The sequence below is a fragment of the Scyliorhinus canicula genome, chromosome 19 (assembly GCF_902713615.1).
Source record: "Scyliorhinus canicula chromosome 19, sScyCan1.1, whole genome shotgun sequence".
NCBI lineage: Eukaryota > Metazoa > Chordata > Chondrichthyes > Carcharhiniformes > Scyliorhinidae > Scyliorhinus > Scyliorhinus canicula.
The window spans coordinates 12,722,671-12,742,277 of record NC_052164.1 but is presented as its reverse complement, the minus strand read 5'-3'; the positions used below and the strand labels follow the sequence as shown (position 1 = coordinate 12,742,277).

The window sequence follows — 19,607 nt, the reverse complement described above, 5'->3', positions numbered from 1 at the left end:
TTTGACATTTACTGTTGCACAATGAAGGGAGTTGGTGTACTTCATTTGGCAGCAAACCAGTAAATGCACTTGATTATTTATTAGGCCAACATGAATGTAGCCTTTGATCAGTGTATGCACTTGTTGGCTGTTTTGATCTGTCACTTTGAAGCGAGGATGTAATCAAAGTGATTTCTATTTGCTATTGACTCCAGCCAATGTCGCCATATCCTATTGGCCTGCGCCCATTGGATGCATTGGGATGTTTCATTTTACTATTGGCTGCCATCTTTACGGACCCCATTCCGATTGCCTTAACATTGTAACTATCACCCAATTGGCTGCCACATTGTAACCATCACCCATTGGCTGCCACATTGTATCCATCACCCAATTGGCTGCCAAATTGGCTGTCACATTGTAACCATCACCCAATTGGCTGCCACATTGTAACCATCACCCATTGGCTGCCACATTGTAGCCATCACCCAATTGGCTGCCACATTGTAACCATCATCCAATTGGCTGCCACATTGTAACCATCACCCAATTGGCTGCCACATTGTAGCCATCACCCAATTGGCTGTCACGGTGTACCCATCACCCAATTGGCTGTCACATTATAGCCATCACCCAATTGACTGTCACGTTGTACCCATCACCCAATTGGCTGTCACATTGTAACCATCACCCAATTGGCTGCCAAATTGGCTGTCACATTGTAACCATCACCCAATTGGCTGCCACACTGTAACCATCACCTAATTGGCTGCCACATTGCAGCCATCACCCAATTGGCTGTCATATTGTATCCATCACCCAATTGGCTGCCACATTATAACCATCACCCAATTGGCTGCCACATTGTAACCATCACCCAATTGGCTGCCACATTGTAACCATCACCCAATTGGCTGGCGTGACCCTGGGCGGGACTGATGCTCTGATTGACAGGACGAGGTGAGGTGGGGAGGGGACGGGAGAGTAGGGGAGAGCGAGCGGACACGGAAGAGACACGGAGCAGGAACTTGCCGGCTGGAGGATTGCGCCAAAAGGAAGGAGAGAAGCGTCCCACATTGGAGCTGGAGGAGGGGCTGCGCCGGAATTTGGACCCCACCCCCTGTAGCTTTCTAAGGAAATGTGAGTGGGAAGCCCCCCCGGCCCTGGGGAGAGGAGTTGGCAGCTTTGAGCCGCTTGCAGGTGGCCAGCCTTCCACATTGTGCTGGGGGAGGTTTCCATTCTGTTGCTGCCTTTGCTGGGGCGAGGCTGGGTCGGCGGCATTGCCCCTGGAGCAGCCGCTGTGAATGGTGAGCCTGCCGCTGTGTAGAGGATTTGATCAAGCTGAAGCTGGCACATACCTGACTCCGCGGGTCTCACATCCCAGAGCCACCGGGAACAAGGTCAGGGAACAATCAGCAACAGTCTGAGCAGAGAGAGCTCAGCAATACTGGCACCTGAGACAAGTGGCTCATGTTATACACTGAGTGGCAGATATAGATCTGTGAGCCCGGGAATTGGGGGAGGTTGCAACATTAGCCATATTGTGTCTACGCTGTTTGTAATTGTGAGACTTGTAATTATGAGCTTTATGCAGGCTGATCTGCTAAGAACCGATGAAAGTGGGTCAAGGACTGTGATGTACTCTTGTGCCCACCATTCCCTTGCATGCATGGTTGAGTTTACATTCCAGGCTGTGTTACAGGAGGCTGAATGAAAATGAATGGATGCTTCTTCCATCTCCTGCTTTATCTGTTCCTCCTCCTCTTGTCTGCTTTCTCTCCCCCACTCCATATGTCAAGATCAACATGGGTGCAGTGTTCACTGCCCTCTTGTTGGGCTGCAGGTGGCGTATGATTTAAGATTACCCTGGGGGCTCAAGAGGCAAAGTTACTGCCTTTTGGACAATGTCCACTTTGCAGACTGGTCCCAGATTTTCGATGCCTGATCTGTGCTGTGTTGGTTGATCTGAATTGGGGCCAGTGATAGTAGCGCTGCTTTGTACTGAAACACCATGGGACTGAATAATGGTCAAGTTCCCACCTCGTGATCGTCACCTCGTGAAGTGTACTGGGGCACATGTGGACATTGGCTAAGGAATGGAACTTGCTCGGCTGTCATGTGTTTGATACTTGGCTAGTTTATCAGGACTTCCACGTGAGCTTGCGTCTTTTTTAACCCCGCTTATTATTTCCTATCATGACAGTCCCCAATTTGTCTGCACGTCGAACATAGTGTAGAAGGTGGCCATTCGGCCCATCGAGTCTGCACCAACCCATTTATGCCCTCACTTCCACCCTATCCCCGTAATCCAATGACCCCATCTAACCTTTTTGGTCACTAAGGGCAATTATCGTGGCCAATGTGGGCAACATGGAGTTAATTGTCTGTAGCCCTCCAGGGTGCAGCTACTTGACCTTGACAGGGGAGGGTTCATGTATTCTGGTGGTTGGGTGCTTTAGTTGAATCAAAGCTTTAATGGTTCCAAGCCAGATGATTATTGTTGATTTCAAAAGTTTTAAGGAAGGGTGAAATGGTCACCCTGAGTTCGGATCTCCCGCAATGTTTTGAAAATCAGACCCGCCTGATGTGGTGGAGGTTTTGCACTGTGACAGAAATGGATGCTATGTGCCATTGTTGTGTTGCAGCAACAGTCAGGCTGACTTGTTCGCCTGCTCCAAACAGGTCGGCAGTGGTGTTTTTGCATCGCTGCTCTGTATGGACCCTTCCCCAGGCACCGGGGTGGGGTGTGTGTGTGGAGTTTGCAGCCAATATTTGAAGCTGGAAAACTGACTTTGGAGCAATTGCAAATCCACGCAGAGGATTATGTGCTGTCGCATTTTACAATTGAATAACTCTTTGTGCCCTACTGTTGCAATGTGTCCAATTCTAGCCTTGTTCCCAGCTTCTAATGGAACTGGGGCCTCTTTCAAAACAGTGAAGAACCATCACTTGTTGGTTGTATTGTGCTGGGCAAACTGAGGGTTTAAAGAAAAAACTTTTACCAGGTCTGGGAAGACATTGGCAAGGCCACAATTTATTTGCCCATTACTAGCTGTGTTCTGGTGGTGATTCCTTGCCCACTTGAATCAGTGTAGTCCTAGTTATGATACCGCTCCCTCAGTGCTGCTAGGCAGGGGCTGAATGGGAACAACATGATGGAGTAATTACCAGCTGAATGTGATATAGAATCTTCAGGTGCAGTGTGCCTTGTGACAGTTACTTGTGTCTTTAGCATTTCCTCAAGGAAACTGTCTAAGCCGTTCTGAAGCCGAGTGGTGAGACCTGTGAAGCAATGACGTGCAAACATGGTTAACCTCCATGGGAGGGGCAGTCTGCTCATTACAAACCCTCTTAAAACATAAACCATGAAGGGAAGCGTTTGTGTTTCAAATCGGCCTTCCCTGACACCGGTCCACACTGACCAGCATTTAGTAACTCCTGCGTTTCATTTAAAAAGCACGGCCATATAACTTGGTCTTTTGACTGGAAAGAGGTGATCTAGGACTAATATCGGGAATAGGCAGGCTGTCCTATGAGGAAAGGTTGAAGAGGCTTGATTTGCATCCTCTGGGGAGTTTACAAGAGTAAGAGGTGACATGATCGAGACCTTTATGACCCTGAGGGGTATGGACAGACTGGACGTGGAGAGGATTTCCTCTTGCCGGAGAATCTCGAATTAGGGGTCACTTTTTAAAAATAAGGGGTCGCTCCTTTAAGATGGAGATGAAGGGAAATCTTTTCTTTCGGAGGGCCATGAATCCCTGGAACTCTCATCCTTAAAAGGCAGTGGAAGCAGAATCTTTGAATATTTTTAAGGCAGGGCAAGATTGATGCTTGATTAACAAGTGGGTGAAAAGTTATTGTGGATTAGCAGGCGTCTGGGGTTGAGGTTACGATCAGATTAGCCATGATTTTATTGAATGGGGAGCAGGCTCGAGGGGCCGAGTGGCCTACTCCTCCTCCGAATTCATATATTCATATGTAAAACATAAACTGTTGAGAGAAGTGTTTGTGTTTTAAGATGAACACAGGTGTACACAGACCACAAAATGTGAACCCAGAAAATGCTGGACAATCTCAGCAGATCTGACAGCACTGTGGAGCGAGAATGGGGCGAACGTTTTCAGTCTGAATCTCAACTCAAAACCTTAGCTCTCTTCTCTCTCCACAGATGCTGTCAGACCTGTTCAGATTGGGGGTGGCACGTTGGTGCAGTGGTTGGCACTGCTGCCTCAAGGCGCCGAGGACCCGGGTTCGATCCCGGCCCCGGGTCACAGTCCATGAGGAGTTTGCACATTCTCCCCGTGTTTGCGAAAGATGTGCAATGTAGGGGGATTGGCCACACAAAATTACCCCTTAATTGGAAAAAATAATTGGGTACTCTAAATTTTTTTTTTAATCTGCTGAGATTGCCAACATTTTCTGTTGTTGTTTCAGACCCAGCATCTGCAGTAATTTTCTTTTACCATCAAAATATTAACTTTGTTTAATTTAAAAAGCACAACGATATGACTTGGCCTTTTCGACTGGAAAGAGCTGTTCTTGGCAGCACTTTTCTGTTAATTTGATAAGTCACCTGGCGGAAAAACTGTTAATCCTCCTGCTTCTTCCATTTCAAACAATAGAATTCCTAAATCCACAAAACTGATTCTTCAAATTATGTAATCTGCATTCACAGATTGATCAAACCATTTGAAAGAAAGATCAGTAAGTGGGACGCTCTCTGCGCTTTCCCTCTAACGACAGGTTCTGTCATAGGGTGCAGTTGAAAGATGAAAGAGTAGCTCAAAACGGTAAAACAGTGGTTAGCACAGTTGCTTCACAGCTCCAGGGTCCCAGATTCGATTCCCAGCTTGGGTGACTGTCTGTGCGGAGTCTGCATGTTCTCCCCGTGTCTGCGTGAGTTTCCTCCGGGTGCTCCAGTTTCCTCCCACAGTCTAAAGATGTGCAGGTTAGGTGGTTTGGCTGTGCTAAATTGCTCTTCGTGTCCAAAAGGGTTAGGTGGGGTTACGGGGATAGGGTGGAGGTGTGTACTCAAGTAGAGTGCTCTTTCCAAGGGCTGGTGCAGACCTGATGGGCTGAATGGCCTCCTGCACTGTAAATTCTATGGTTCAAAAAAAACATTTTCTCCCGCGCATAGCGCTGGCTCTGTGATAACCTCTCCCGCCCTCACCCACTCCGATTTCAGTTGCAGTTATTAACACTTCTGGGTGGCACTTTCTGTGTTTTCTTTGTGAAGTGCTTCAAAGGCCTTGTTGAATTTGCCTTCGTTCAGGTCAAATGTTCAGACGTGTCACATGTGCATTCTTTTTGAGGGTGGGGAGGGAGCTAAATATGTGAAGCGCAAATACAATGAAAGCATGTCTTAATGAGTTTACCACATCAGTGACTTTAGAAATGCCTACAAGGTGAGACCGGTGGTCTTGAGGAGGGAGACTTTGACAAATACTTAAGTGGGCATTGGGTCTAATGACTAAATATTAGGGCAGGAATACATGTGCGTGATGTGTGGGCTCATTGCCTACCGTGTAGTAACAATGTAAGAAAGAGCGGAGCAATGTTGCGCGCGGATTTGCGCGATCAGGAGCGCTGTGACGGACGGCTCCCCCGAGTTTGCCAATGCCTGCTCGAGGGTAGAGAATTCCAAAGGTTCACAATCCTCCCTGAGGGGAAAATGTTTCTCCTCACCTCAATCCCAAATCATCAACCCCTTATCCTGCGACTCTGTTCTAGATTTTCCCAGCCAGGGGAACACCATCTCTGAGTCCACGCTGTCAAGCCCCTTCAGAATCTTGTGTGTTCAACGAGGTCACCTCTCCGTTCTAATGAACTCCAGAGAATTTGAGCCAATTTACCCCACCTCTCATCATAGGGCAACCCTCTCATCCCCAGGACCGATGCTACGCTGTACTTCCTCCAATTCAAGTAAACGTTTGGATAAGGGGAATAAAACTGCAGACCCTGCTCCAGGTGTGGCTTCATCAATGCCTAACATAGTGGGAGCAAGATTTGCTCATTCTTGTACTCCAAACAAATTTGCAAATAAAAGCCAACATACCATTTGCTGCCCTGATTGCTCTGGGCCTGCAGGCTAACTTGAGGTGCTTGTATGAGTGCAACCCAAGTCTCCATGAACATCATTTGAAGTTGCATATCTATTCTTTAAAAAAAAAATCTGCTTTTCTATTCTTACCAAAGTGAATAATCTGCCACTTGCCCACGTTGAACTCCACCTGCCACCTGTTGCCCACTCACAATGTGTCTCTTTGCAGTGTCTTTGTGCCATCCTCACAGTTTACATTCCCACTTAGCTTTGTATTGTCAGAAAACTTGGATACATTACTCTTGATGCATCACGTTCAAGAGGGCATGAGATGATTATTTGAATCGGAATACTGGGCACGGTTGTGGGAAAAGGCAGGAAAGTCCCACCAGGCCTCGATTGGGGAGCCTGAGCTATTAATATAGTTTGCAAATAGCTGAGGCCCCAGCACTGATCCTTGCGGCACTCCAGTCGTTGCAGCCTGCCAACTTGAAAATGCCCCATTTGTCCCTCCCCTCTGCCTCCTATCCATTACCCAGTCCAAAGATGTCCGGGTTAGGTGGATTGGCTGTGCTAAATTGCCCTTAGTGTCCAAAAAGGTTAAGTTGGGTTATGGGGATAGGGTGGAGATGTGGGCTTGGGTAGGGTGCTTTTTCCAAGGGCCGGTGCAGACTCGATGGGCCGAATGGCCTCCTTCAGCATTGCAAATTATATGATTCTCTATTCCTATTACCTCCAACCCCATCAACCGTTGCATTTTAACTTCTTGCATATTAACCTTTTTGTGCGGCACCCTGTCGAGTGCTTTTAAAAGAAAATCCGAGTAGAAACACAGAAAATAGAAGCAGGAGGAGGCCATTCGGCCCCTCGAGCCTGCTCCGCCATTCATTATGATCATGGCTGATTAAGTTCAATATCCTGAACCCACTCCCCCATATCACTTGATCCCTTTAGCCCCAAGAGCTATATCTAATTCCTTCCTGAAATTACACAATGTTTTGGCCTCATATACTTTCTGTGGCAGCGAATTCCACAGATTCACCACTGGGTGAAGAAATTTCTCCTCGCCTCAGTCCTAAAAGGCTTACCCTTTATCCTCAAACTATGACCCCTAGTTCTGGACTCCCCCCACCATCGGGAACGTTCTTTCTGAATCTACCCTGTCTAGTGCCTTGCAGGTACTGGCTCTCCTTTTACCTGCTGTACTTGTTACATGCTCCAATAAATTTGTCAAAAATGATTTTCCTCTTGTGAACCCATGTTGACTCTGCCTGACCATACCATGACTTTCAAAGTGTATTGTTAAGACTTATTTAATAATGGATTGTAGCATTTTCCCTGACAACTGATGTTAGGCTAACTGGCCTGTAGTTTTCTCTCTGCCTCCTTTTATTGAGTAGCATATTTACACAGAACCTAGCTTCCCATGTAAATTCTGAGTTTAAGTGGAAATGTAACGTGTACTTGTCACTATGAGCTTATATGGTTGTGAGGGAGCTAGATATTGAACTCTGATATTGAAGCCAGGTTTGAATCTAACGCAGGAGAACTATTTAATACCAGATTTTTTTATTGTGGTGCCGTATTTGGAGTATAAATAGTGATTATTGATGAGGGTTTGGAGAAACTGAGATTTGATGGTGTGAGAGAGCAGCCTTTTTATCATAAGCCAACTTCCCAAGATTGCAAGGAGAGAGATTCCAATTCTATCTCCCTCCATCTCTCTTGGATGAGATGGTAGAAAGGATCTTGCAATTGCCCCTGGGGGTGTGGGAATGCGCCAAATTGGACCCCTGCCCCTGATTTTATTTGTTGATTCCTTGTTGTGGAATGTGGGGTGGTCATTATGAAGCCTGCGTTGTTGAATAGCTGCCCAGCCTCTTGCATGAATAATATAAATGCTTGTGGGGGCTGGGGAGAGAGAGAGAGACAATCCCAATAGACTGTGATTGATCGATACAAGCCGTCGCATCTGGGGTCAGGAACTATCCCTTTATGTGGGAGGGATATCACTAAGGAGTCGAATGAGTATTGACAGCAGATTGTGTGCCTTTTTTCTCACCTCCACCCTGAAGAGAGCATGGAGAATTGGGGGAGGGTGGGGAGTGGGGTTCTAATGTGCTTCGGGATTCAAATGAGAGTACAGATGTCAGGATATTTTAATAGAAATCAAAGGTCATCACCCCATGTCTCAGCTCCCAGCCAGATGATGGTGTGTGTGTAAACCGCATACTGTCCCTTAATTGCCTATTGCACAATTATCTGTGCTCCAGGGCTTTCACATGGGCAGTCACTCTCACTGGATCGTAGGCTGATGTGGCATTCAGAACTTTATTTACTCTGCTTTTGTAAACTGAGGTGTGTGTGTGTGTGGCATGAACGAGACTCTGGTGCTCGTGAACTGATTGAGATGTGAGGCAGGTGGAGCACTTTAATCAGGATCATGTGAGAGCTGATTCTCTTGTACTGGGAATATTCCTCCGGAGCTGTCCGCTCGGTGATATGTGTTTTGTTTTTGATTCTCTGTGCTAAGGGTGCGTGCTGATACTGCCTCGTATACTGAACCAGGCTCGGCAGAATATGTGAAGCGTTGTCTCAGGAAGGAGTTAATTACTTGAAAAGGATATGTGAGCGTGTTGCTGGAAGGTTGTTTTATTGTTTTAAGTGGCTGTGCCACTTCACCAGTTTTTTTGTGAAATGGAAATTAGTAATGTGCTCAAACTCTCTCTCAAATGTGACATTATGGAAACTTTTGCCCCAAATAACCTTGTTCTGGATCTTGGAAGGCTTCTGAATCCACCACTTAATTTGCTTGAATAGAATAAAAGGCTATTTTTTTTTTCAAAACATCTTTTGGAAGGATTCTGATGGCTAATCCCCCCTTCTTTGGCTCCATCACTATCAAAAATTCTTTGTGGCATTGTTTTGTTTCAAATCAATTCTGTGCCTGTCTCAAGTTGAACTGTGGGTTAGTGTCCTAGATAGTCTATAATTATTTCCCAATAAAAGGCTTGTTCTTGTGGTTGGTTATACTCCAGGGATTTGTTGTGTAGCCTACATTCTGTGGCAGAGTTTAAAGTAAATATCCACTTGCAAAAAAATGATCAGGAATGGGAATTGGGGCCAAATGAAGGGGTCTCGCCCCGGTAATCTAGGCTGACACTGCCCAGCATAGTACTGAGGAGGTGTCACACTGTCGGTGGTGCCATCTTTTAGGTGAGATGTTAAACTAAGGCACCATCTCCACTAAGGTTCTCCCTGGTGCCCAGGGCATCTTTTTTTCAATAAATTTAGAGTACCCAATTATTTGTTTCCAATTAAGGGGCAATTTAGTGACACCAATCCACCTACCCTGCACATCTTTGGGTTGTGGAGGTGAGACCCACGCAGACACGGGGAGAACGTGCAAACTCCACACGGACAGTGACCCGGGACCTCGGTGCCGTGAGGCAACAATGCTAACCACTGCGCCAACATGCCGCCCCATCTAATCAATGCTGAAAACGGATTGTCTGACTGTTATATTGACGTGGGATATTGCTGTGCGTAATATGATGGCTGTGTTTTGCACTTTACGACAGTGGTAACGCGTCGGAAGTATTTCATAGGCTGTAAAACGCTTCGAGTATGAGAAGCACTTGATAGTCTATAATTATTTCCCAATAAAAGGCTTGTTCTTGTGGTGCAGTGGTTTAGTGACTTCTCCTCTCAGCCTGAAACTCTGTGTTCAAGTCCCATTCCAGGACTTAATGGCCACAAATGTGACATTATGGAACATGCCTACGAAAGTATGTTCATAGCATGGCCATGTTCATAATCCTTCCGATAGGGCTATGGCGGGCAGTAAGAGTGGTATAGTCTCCTGGTCAGCCATGCACCGTGCAGTGACACCCCTCAAGTTGTAGCTTCTGGTGACAAGCCAATGAACGACTTCTACCAAGAAAATCAGGCTATGGAAATAGACACAAACACCCGACACGGGAAAGCCTCTCAGCATAAAGCCCTTTGGGACGCACGAGGTCATGAAAGGCACTATGTAAATGCAAGTCTTCCCACTCACGTTCTCCCACCATCTCCATGGCTCGATCATCAATGTCACGTATTCGGAGAAGGAGCTGAAGTTTACCTGCATCCAGAATCAGTTTAGGGCCTTGTTTTCTCCCAGCTCCTTGCCTTCATACCAAAGAACACATCAGCTATAAAACTTGATAATGGTCTCGTGGATTCTTGAGTGATGTGTACTGCATTAGTATCTTTTCCATGAAGACGAAGATTTGGCAGTGATTTGGAGGGAGGTGGTGGTGATAGTTGTAATATAACTGAACACCCTTTGTCCCTTGTTTGTTAATTGATTTTTGTGCACTTGTGCACAGCGCAGAACATCTGTTGCAGTAATTCCCTCAAAGCCCAGTCCTGCAGAACCTGTAACATCCTTTGCACCATCTGCTGTCAGAAATTGGGACAGAGCGGGAATGAACTAGTTGCTGGAGCACATAACTTGCAGTGATCTGAATGCAGATCTTGTCTTGCACTGAAAACTCCCCTTAATGACAGGCGCTCAATGTAACAACATGCATTTAAATAGAGCATTTTATGTAATAAAATGTCCCCAGGTGCTTCATGGGAGTGAAATCGAACAAAATTTGAAATCCAGCCAAATAAGGAGGGCGTAGAGCCAAATGTTTGTTAAAGAGGTTGACATGTATTAGGTTTTAAGGAGCGTCTGAAAGAAGATGGGGTTAAGGGAGGGAACTTTAGCACTCGCGGCCTGGGCAACTGAAGGCAGTGGCAGCAGGATGAAAATCAGGGGATGTGCAAGAGGTTGAAATTAGGGAATCGTGGAGATCTTTGAGCATTTTGGGGTTCAGGGGAGGTTACTGAGCTGAGGAGGGATGAAGTCATGGAAGGGTTTGCAAACAAAGGTGAGAACTTTGGAATCAATTCATTGCCAGACTGGAAGCTAAAATAGTTGAGTGAGTACAGATTATCATAGAATTTACAGTGCAGAAGGAGGCCATTCGGCCCATCGAGTCTGCACCGGCTCTTGGAAAGAGCACTCTACCCAAGGTCAACACCTCCACCCTATCCCCATAACCCAGTAACCCCATCCAACACTACGGGCAATTTTGGACATTAAGGGCAATTTATCATGGCCAATCCACCTAACCTGCACATCTTTGGACTGTGGGAGGAAACCGGAGCACCCGGAGGAAACCCACGCACACACTGGGAGGATGTGCAGACTCTGCACAGACAGTGACCCAAGCCGGAATCGAACCTGGGACCCTGGAGCTGTGAAGCAATTGTGCTATCCACAATGCTACCATGCTGCAAGAATGAGATTTGTGGTCACCCTCTCTCTCTCACCATGTTTGATTGTATAAGGACTGCACACCAATATCTTGACCCAGTTCACTCTCGTTAGACCCTGGTATTAAAAGTTCAGTCAGGCAAAAAGTGTGTGTGTGTTACCAGTTTGAGCACAGCCGCTCACAATTTTCTGTCCACTGAAGAGGAAAGTCTCCACCACCACCCCCAGCTCACCCTCTGAAGATTAGAGTAACACTTAAATCCCAGTCAAAGGAATGAGTGGATTATGAAATTGTTTCCACTTGCAGAAGGGCCTGGAACCAGAGAACACAGATTTACAGTCATTGGCAAAAGAACAAGAAGTTGGCTTGCCACAAACCTCTGAAAGGACAGTTGGGGACAGCCTTGCCAATGACCCCCACGCCTCCTAAAGAATAAAAGGCAGAAGGGGTTGTGATTAATTGGATAGCACTTTCCAAAGCTGGCACAGGCATGATGGGCTGAATGGCCTTTTCTGTGCTGGATGTTTCTATGATTTTTTAAAAAAAAAATTTTTTTTTAGGAGTACCCAATTATTTCTTTTGTTCCAATTGAGGGGCAATTTAATTAAAAAACTGTCATAGAATTTACAGTGCAGAAGGAGGCCAGTCGGCCCATCGAGTCTGCACCGGCTCTTGGAAAGAGCACCCTACCCAAGTCCACACCTCCACCCTATCCCCATAACCCAATAACCCCACCCAACACTAAGGGCAATTTTGGACACTAAGGGCAATTTATCATGGCCAATCCACCTAACCCGCACATCTTTGGAATGTGGGAGGAAACTGGAGCACCCGGAGGAAACCCACGCACACACAGGGAGGATATGCAGACTCCGCACAGATAGTGACCCATGCCAGAATCGAACCTGGGACCCTGGAGCTGTGAAGCAATTGTGCTATCCACAATGCTACCATGCTGCCCTAATTTATCGTGGCCAATCCACCTATCCTGCACATCTTTGGGTTGTGGGGGTGAAACCCACGCAGACACTGGGAGAATGTGCAAACTCCACACGGACAGTGACCCGGGATCAAGCCCGAGTCCTCAGCATCGTAGGCGGCAGTGCTAAACCCTGCGCCACCATGCCGCCCTCTCTCTGATTTTTTTAAAATCGGGGCTGGTTTAGCTTACTGGGCTAAATCGCTGGCTTTTAAAGCAGGCCAGCCGCATGGTTCAATTCCTGTACCAGCCTCCCCGAACAGGCGCCGGAATGTGGCGACTAGGGGCTTGCTTTTCACAGTAACTTCATTGAAGCCTACTCGTGACAATAAACGATTTTCATTTTCATTTCATTTTTTTTCATTTTCATTATTGTTTAACAGGATCGTGCTTGGCTGCAGCGTCAGTCAAAGCTCACTTTTTAAATTTTTTATTCTTGAAGTTTTTTCCATTTTAACAAATAATGCAACAAAACCTACTGCAAAAATGTCTCAACGTACATAAACACAGATGAGGACAGGAGAACAAAATGCAATTGGGTTCAGTGCAGTTACTGAATCTGGTGCCTCTATATGTATCTGCAGATATACTAGAGAATGAGGGAGTGGAGGATAAGGCCATGAAAATATGGTAAACTGGTGCACACATCCCACATGGAGGTTGATCGCATCACCCACAAGAATTCAGGATACGATCTACACGCCATGCTCGGACGCATGGCGTGTAGAACATATCTCTCTCGGCTCCAGCCATACCAGAGACATCAATCTCACACTGTGAAGTCCTTTTCTCTGATACGAGACCTGTCTGTACCTTGGCAGGAACCAGTCACCGATTCTTTAACCCCACAATAACAGAAATTTTAAAAATACAGAAGAGATACGTGAGGGCACTGGATCTCCGAGGATATTTTACTTACAACCACCAAACGCAACAGAACCCCAAACTCCAGCATTGTACAGAACGATCATCATCCCACACATTTGTACAGAGAAGACCAGCAAATAATCATACAGTTGGTTAAGATTGTGGTCAGTGCCAGGAGAAAGAAGGAAACAGCCAGAAGCTGAAGATCTCAAGACAATAGGGACCAAGATACAGCCATGAACCCATGATCCTCTGGCACATGCTGTAAGCCCAAAACGATCAAAACCACACTTACCTTCTCAGGACATCTTAGCCAAAAAGGAACATCTGAAGCACCAGCCACAATACAAGACCTGGCATCGCACACTCTTGCACCAAGGATACCCACACCATGCCTAGACTCGCTACACAACCAGCCTCACTCCTCTCCAACTACTGCCAAGGTAGCGTACCAGCCCGGCTGACGCGAGAAGGTTAGCATTGTCCTCAACCGAGGAGACCCCATTACCAGGGAGAAAAAGAATTGTTAAGACACCCAACAGCTGGATGTCTTGGGTGGGCACTACCCTTCCCGCTCTCCTCCCACCCTACCCCAAATCGGTACCTACAACAGTACGCAAGGAGAATAAACCCTCAAGAGGAAAACCAGGATTAGCCAAAAAAAACGTCAGACACAGACCAGTACTACACACCGTAACAAAAGGATACTAGGGGCAGAGCAGCGTAGCCTCATCAGTGACAACAACCCTGCCTCCCCCCTAGGAGACCCAACTTCAAAAAGGAGGCCACTATATAAGACCACTTGGAGGGCGCCTATCTCCCTCATTCAGCCTACCCTCAAGCCAAAGAAGGGCTCCTAACGTGCAGTTCCACAGCATACAGACTCTCACTCAAATCCTGCATCTGCAAGCCAAGGAACCGTATCTTGGAGGGGGGGGGGGGGGGGGGGGGGGGGGGGCTTGCAGACGAGGAGCCTCCAAAAGGGGGACAACTCGGTGGAGGGAAATCCAACAAACTCTGATCCAGATAAACACAGTTACTGCTGACCCCTGTCCCAACCCACTCCCACTCTTATCAAGCGACCACTGCCACATCCACACAGCCAAGTGTATATTGGAGAAAACAAATCAAGCATGGATTAACCAACCACACCAAGGTTTGCACAAGCACCTATTTCCCTCTACTCCCAACAGCCCCAGAGGTGCCAACCACAGAATAATCATAAGGAACCCAGTCCTTGGATACATGATCTGCCCGGACTTTCGAGATGAGCAGAGATTCTCTAAACCGAAAGTAACAGAAATACAAAAGAAGACTGGACACGGATAGCTCTAACTGGGGACTTAGTGAGGGCTTACATAGCCACTCCACCAGCCATCCATCCACCACGCTGCCATGACTCTACTCTTCTCTCTTGCATTTGGGGTGGCACAGTGGTTAGCACTGCTGCTTCACAGCACCAGAGACCCGGGTTAGATTACGACCTCGGGTGACTGGCTGTATGGAGTTTGTACGTTCTCCCTGTGCCTGCGTGGATTTCCTCTGGTTGCCTCCCACAATCCAAAGATGTGCAGGTTAGGTGGATTGGCCATGATCAATTAATTGCCCCTTAGGGTGGGGTTGCAGGAATAGGATGAGGATTGGGCCTAGGTACGGTGGTCTTTTGAATGGTTAGTGCAGACTCGATGGGCCGAATGGCCTCCTTCTGCACTGTAGGGATTCTATGATTCTATTTACAAAGCGTGGGCACGATTCTCCCAAAAGGGAACAAAGTCCCACAGCGAGCGGATTTAGCCGCGTGTTTCCAGGCGCTCGCAGTGCAGGGCAACACCCTGCCCAAAGGGCATGCAACTGGGGGCGTCCAATCCCCTGGAGGGACCAGTGTGGGGGTTGTGGGGACCAGTGCTAAATGTCGTTCGCCCATTTGCCCCAATGTCTCTGAGGCGGAGGGGTTGAATCCCAAATCTCGGGTACCTCAGGAATCTGCACTTCTACTTGTGACAATATGGGATTATTATTATTATTCTTATTTTTATTATTATTTTAGAGTGACCATAGCTGTCTCACTCCAATATGCAGATTTGCCAGAAAGTGATCCCGCCCACAATGGACGGGATTTACATTGCAATATCTCGCGAGCCGGGTAGATCCTGGGAGCAGGGTCTCCTGGCTTCGATCAGCCGCACTGCGCCAAGGCAAGCTTCTTTTCCAGAGCAGCATGGCCATTGGATCTCGCCCAGAATCTATTTAAATGCAAGGATTACAGCACATGAGAGAAATAAGGCAAGACTGTTCACAACACTTAGTATGGTTTTGCCATAACCGGATAACAGGCGACCATCGCCTCCGTGCTCCTATATTGTCCACCCTCATCAGGAGAAACAATAGTATCATCAACTCAAAGGCATAGTCACAAGGGAATAAAGTTCAAAATTATTGATGAGCTGCAGGATAACCACACCATCAATGGAGCTTGGGAAGGCCAAAGCCATGACTGGATCGGCAAGCAAAATTCAGGATCCATCCAAAGTGCTGTTGAACGAAGCTCCTTCACCACTGCCAAGCCGTCGACCCGATGTCCAGGCAGCAGGAAAGCTAGGCCCCGGCAAGAGGGGATGACCTGCCGTATCCAGCCATCTCCAACACTCCACGACCCAGCATTGAGGACAAGACGGTTGAAGACCAATGGTCGGGGTCTCCTCACCAGGGCGACATCTCGACCAAATATCTTTTCTCCGCTTCCACTTTTTCCTCTCAAGGATGTTTTGCAGTTCGTCAAAGTGAGCACCATTAACCTGCACCACTGAGCCAAGATCATCGCGCACACCACCATTCGCAGTGGCAACCATCACCTTGAGGTCGACAGCACCGACGGGGCTCAGGGCCCGGTCACCATCCACTGCTGGGCCCCACCCAACCCCACCTACTCCGGCCGCTGCAATCAAACAAAGATTTTTATCACTCATCTCTCGGCACCTCATCGCCAAACTCCAGCCAGGGACATAGCACAAGATGCATACCCCGAAAACAAGTCATTATGGGATGTGCATCAGGACAATTAAAAGGGGAGGAGAGCCAGAGTTCATGTAAACACAGCCGCGCCCACTCTCACGTCACATAACCTGATATTCTGCACTGCCCTCCCCACCGCTCCCTTTCTGTGCGTGTGCTCCATTGCTAATGTGGGATGCTACTTCCAAAGCGACCCTGAGGCACTTCAGAAACGTGTACGAGAAACCGATGCCAAACCAAATCTGGAACAATCAGAAGGAGACTTTTTTTAAAATCTCAAGTCAAGGGGCAGCAGGGTAGCATGGTGGTTAGCATAAATGCTTCACAGCTCCAGGGTCCCAGGTTCGATTCCCAGCTGGGTCACTGTCTGTGTGGAGTCTGCACGTCCTCCCCGTGTCTGCGTGGGTTTCCTCCGGGTGCTCCGGTTTCCTCCCACAGTCCAAAGATGTGCGGGTTAGGTGGATTGGCCATGCTAAATTGCCCGTAGTGTCCTAATAAAAGTAAGGTTAAGGGGGGGGTTGTTGGGTTACGGGTATAGGGTGGATACGTGGGTTTGAGTAGGGTGATCATGGCTCGGCACAACACTGAGGGCCGAAGGGCCTGTTCTGTGCTGTACTGTTCTATGTTCTATGAAGGAGGTTCTGTTGGAAGGCCTTGAGGAAGGGACAAGGTTTATGGAAACCCATCCAGAGAGTGGGGCTGGAGAGGTCTCAGACAAGTATGCCGATTAGCAGGGTCAGCGAGTGCGCGCTGACAGCGGGGGTCGGCCAGAGCACAATTGGCAAGCAGCAGCCAGACGGGTCTGGAAGGCAGGGTTCAGTGGACGAGGTTACAGGAAGTAGAGGCAAGACTGTGCAGGGATTGTGGAGATATTTGAAATATGTCTCATTTAAAATTTATAGAAGAGTGTGAGGAAAAGGAGCGAGTGTAACCTTAGTCGTTATCCTAATACTTTTGGAGGGTGAGCAAGAGCTGATTAAGTGCTTGCATTATCTGAGCTCCGTGACTGGTGGGGATTTATATTTCACCTGCACTTAGTCTCGCGCACTGTTGGTGACGGCTCTGTGCAAAGTGCTGCAATCTGCTGCAGTTCCGTTCGTCAACCTGCCCCACATTGTGTAGCAGTCATACAATACCATTCGCTCTTGCAGCATGGTGGTGTATTTTATTTAATGCAGAGCCCCGGATTGGGATTGAACCAGAGAAATTGAAGTTAAAAGTAAACCTTCAGTAGCACTTTTTGCCAATCAATTCTTTGCCTCCTGACTCAAACAGAGTTCCTGCTTGATATTCCTTGTAATGGGATGCTTGAAATTCCAGAACTTGTGATTGCATTCCAATACTTGTGTTTCTAATCAGAGACTTTGTTTACCAAGTTGGTCGTGGTTTAACGCCTTGTTCACGCACTCTATCCCACCACCTTATGTCTTGCTTTCTCCCTCTCGCGCTCTGTCACGCTCTCCTCTCTTTTGCACCCTGTCATTTTCTTCCCTCATCCTGAAGTCTCCCAGGATACAGGCCTAACATAGTCAAGCAGTGAATCAGCAAAGTGTTCATTTGAAAGGGTTAGCAAATATGCATGCTTGTTGTGCCATGTGTTGACGGGAAGGGCATGTTTCAGTTACATTCTAACTGGACGAAAGGGATCGAAACAGGCAGTATAATGATCTTTATTGTCACAAGTAGGCTTGCGTGAACACTGCAATGATGTTATTGTGAAAAGTCCCTAGTCGCCACACTCCAGTGCCTGTTCGGATACACTGAGAATTCAGAATGTCCAATTCATCCAACAGCGCTCTTTGGGGACTTGTGGGAGGAAACCGGAGCACCGGGAGGAAACCCATGCAGACACTGGGGGAAATTGCAGACTCCGCACAGACAGTGACCCAAGTCAGGAATCGAACCTGGGACCTTGGCGCTGTGAAGCGTGACCGTGTCTACCCCTGTGTTGTGAAGATGTTCCGGATTTTCAGCCCCACACGTTGTGCACCCATGTGGGGGTTCTGCCTGATGAAGAGAAAGGAGCTGTCCAACAAAACATTTGCTGACTTGCCAAATAACTGTGCTGCGGTGAGGGAATTTGGTGTTACTGGAAAACGTGTTCAAGAATGGTGGGGGGAGGGCAGCACGGTGGCCTAGTGGTTAGCACAACCGCCTCACGGCGCTGAGGTCCCAGGTTCGATCCCGGCTCTGGGTCACTGTCCGTGTGGAGTTTGCACATTCTCCCCGTGTCTGCGTGGGTTTCGCCCCCACAACCCAAAAAAAAATGTGCAGAGTAGGTGGATTGGCCACGCTAAATTGCCCCTTAATTGGAAAAAATAATTGGGTAATCTAAATTTATTTTAAAAAAAGGAAAAAAAAAAAAGAATGGTGGGGGGGTAGGGGATTCGTCCTGAAGGAGACTAAATGCAATAGGAGACCAGAGACCAGCCACTGGCCTGATCTTGAGAAGCCTGCATCAGAATGGGTCCTCGGTAATAATCAGATTATATCCACCGTCATCAGAAATGCAACACGTACTCGTGCATATAAAGTGCACCAAGTCAAACGGCCAGCAAAGGTTTCAGAGCAGCAGCTGGTTGGTGTGTCCTCTTTATGGGACGAAATGTCTAGTATTGCTGCAGAAGACCAAGATCTCTCCGACACTACCAAGGACCTCAATGTCTCAGTTTCCAGGAATTGTTCATGAAAAACACACTGCACGTCATTTCACATCAGCAACATGGATCAAACACCCATGAATTTCAGTGTGCCCAGCAACTGAAATGTGAAGTGGCAAAGTTTGAAAAAGGTTTTGGTGGAAACCTCAGGACACGAGAAGACCAGATTCACAGTGGTACCAGCCTTTATTAGTGTGGGACATGTTCAAATCTCTCATAACCCAAGGGATCAAGAGGTGCTGGCAAAGAAATAACACCCACATTACCTCAGTGGATCTAACATCTGTAATGCAACCTTTGGGTGTGTACCTCAACCAGCCATTCAAGGATCAATATACACACGGAAAGGAAGAGGCAGAGGAAATAACCTGTGGAGCATTCAATCCGTTTGATGCTTGTGTGGTTTCATCAAATCATGAGATGCGGTTAATGCGTAAAGTGTGGGCGTCGTCACATTGTTCAAAAAACATGGAATTACCAATTCAGTGGATGGAGAGGAAGATTAATCAATTGTTTCGGAGGGATGATTCTGAAAACCAAAGTGTCAAATCTGATCCAGTGAGAATCTGTACGATGGTGCCACTGCCAAAATGACACAACAAACTTGTTAAAATCTGCGTCGGATGCCAAAGATGATTGAGTTTTTTTAATGGGGGCCGGTTTAGCTCAGTCGGTTGGACAGCTGGTTTGTGATGCAGAGCGAGGCCAACAGCGTGGGTTCAGTTCCCCGGACCGGCTGCGGTTATTCATGAAGG

At 47.4% G+C, this 19,607-nt stretch overlaps 1 protein-coding gene across 5 annotated transcripts in view; it reads left to right on the top strand.

The window, feature by feature from the left end:
• Positions 1-957: 957 nt before the first annotated feature.
• Positions 958-19,607, top strand: part of osbpl7 (oxysterol binding protein-like 7) — a 99,936-nt gene continuing 81,286 nt past the window's right edge. For 3 of the 5 annotated variants that reach the window (XM_038778457.1, XM_038778454.1, XM_038778451.1), the window contains exon 1: positions 958-1,119. The gene's annotated coding sequence lies outside the window, so the exon portion shown is untranslated. The other 2 variants (XM_038778453.1, XM_038778452.1) reach the window with 2 other exon arrangements.